At 36.4% G+C, this 2,161-nt stretch overlaps 1 non-coding gene across 1 annotated transcript; it reads left to right on the plus strand.

The window, feature by feature from the left end:
* The first annotated feature begins 1,090 nt into the window (after positions 1 to 1,090).
* On the plus strand, positions 1,091 to 1,197 carry LOC121211878 (small nucleolar RNA R71). The gene has a single exon (XR_005907095.1). It is a non-coding gene; the product is annotated as a small nucleolar RNA R71 (small nucleolar RNA).
* The last annotated feature ends 964 nt before the right edge of the window (positions 1,198 to 2,161 follow it).

Raw genomic sequence — 2,161 nt, forward strand, 5'->3', positions numbered from 1 at the left:
GATGTTTAGGTCAATTGAATGTGTGCAAAAATGGGATGGACAGTTAGGTGTGTTTTTGCCTTGAAATGGCATGTTTTTACAGTCAAAATATGGATCACACGGCCTAGGACACAGGCTGTCACACGACCGTGTGTCATTTGCAAATTCTTAATGTATTAAGTCAATAAGTTACACGACCTGCGACATGGCCGTGTTTTTCAAGTCAGAGAGTTACACGGTCTGGTACACGGCCTGCGACACCGCTGTGTGACCCAACTCAATGAGTTACACAGCTAGAGATACAAGCTAGACACAGCCATGTGTCCCTTTGTTCAATTGTTACACGGCCTGAGGTGTGTCACACAGCTGTGTGACCCCTATTTTCAAAATTTTGCAACTTTTCCCAACAAATTAGTCTCGAATTGCTTCAAGCTATTTTTATGGCCTCAAAGGCTTGATTTAGGGACCAATTATATATCTTTGATAGTTTTTTTAACAAGATTAATTTATTTAATGTTATAATGTTAAATGTTATTCCAAATGTTCGGTAATGCTCCGTAACCATAATCCGGCGACGGAGACAGGTTAGAGGTGTTACACATACAGTACAACCATTTATGTTGGCCCTTTTAGAGGTTGGTAAGTAGCATTTTGTTTAACATGGTTAGAATTATTACCTTCTCTCTGATTTCCACAGTATCTCAAATTAGAGTGATCTCTCCAGCCAACATTTTAAGTATTTGAATAAGTATTTCTTACCTTATTCCCTATGCAATTCATGTTCTCAACTGGGTTATCAAAATATTGGCTAAGAGGTTTATCTCCACAAAATATTTTGGATCCCCTAGATGTTAACTCTATCCAGTTCAGTCTGTCCAAAATCTATTGATATCTATCATCCTCCTGAATAACTTTCACCGTAGATGGTCTTCACTAATAAGTAAATCTTTAGTTTGGCCTCTGGTAGGAATTCATCGCCATGTTTGCTATAAGATCATATGCATCCTCGTATGTTTAGTTCATCAAGGTTCCTCTTGTGGCTCCATCTAATACTGATCGCACGTGTGCATCCAACCCATTATAGAACATCTGCAACCTCAACCATTCGAGTAAACCATAATGCAGACATCTTTGGATCAACATCTTAAATCGCTCCCAAGCTTAGTGAAAGCTATCTCCTTCTAGTTGCTTAAAGCTGACAATCTCTCTCCTGAGTTGGATCGTCTTGCTAATAGGAAAACATTTGTGTAGAAACGTCTCAGCAAGTTCATTCCATATAATGATAGATCTTGGTGCCTATGAATCTAACCAATAAAAAACATTATCAATTGAGGAGAAGGGCAACAACCGAGAATAAATAGCATCATCAGTGACCTTGTTAAATTTAAACATGTCACAAAGTTGGAAAAACCATTTAAAGTGTTGATTTGGTCTTCCGTCATTGTTCCTTTAAACTATAGGTTGTTCTGGATCATAGTTGGTTTAATTTCAAAGTTATTTGTCGTGATGGCTGGCCTTGCAATGCTACCTTGTACCATACCTAAATTTGGTAGCTCATTATCTCTTAGTGTTCTTTTTTCTTGTACCATCTATGGGTTTAACAGTAATTGTGGTGGTGGTAAATCTTGTCTGTTAGCTTCGTCAGGTTCACCGAATAGTAGGTTTTCCCATGGTGCATTACCCACAGCAAGTGGGTTATTTTGCATCTATTTTTGCTATTACTGTTGTCGACGATTTCTACAAATTATTGTTTCAGGATCAGTAGGTGGCTTTATAAATGTACCCCTATTGCGAGTCATACACTAAAACCTCAAAGAAAAAAATAAAATAAAATCTTTAGTAAAGAAAAATAAAAATCATACCTATAATTTAAAAATCTTCTAATTATTCTATTAATGGAAAATTTAAAACTAATTCAGTAACGTTGCCTCTCTAGTAACGGGGCCAACAACTTGACCTCCTCGAGACGTACTAACGTCTAGAGTAAATTTCCTGCAACCAAATATGAAACTTTGGCAGTTCTGGCAAGTATACGGGTCAAGTTGTAATATATTTTTTACAATGAAGTAGGTAATACTCCAAGGATCGTACCCAACGAAGGCGAGTACTAAATTAATAATATAAATGTTAATAGATCTAACTAGTATTTTAATTAAATTATATTATGATAGAACATAAATTG

This window comes from Gossypium hirsutum, chromosome A12 (assembly GCF_007990345.1).
Source record: "Gossypium hirsutum isolate 1008001.06 chromosome A12, Gossypium_hirsutum_v2.1, whole genome shotgun sequence".
NCBI classification, from domain to species: domain Eukaryota; kingdom Viridiplantae; phylum Streptophyta; class Magnoliopsida; order Malvales; family Malvaceae; genus Gossypium; species Gossypium hirsutum.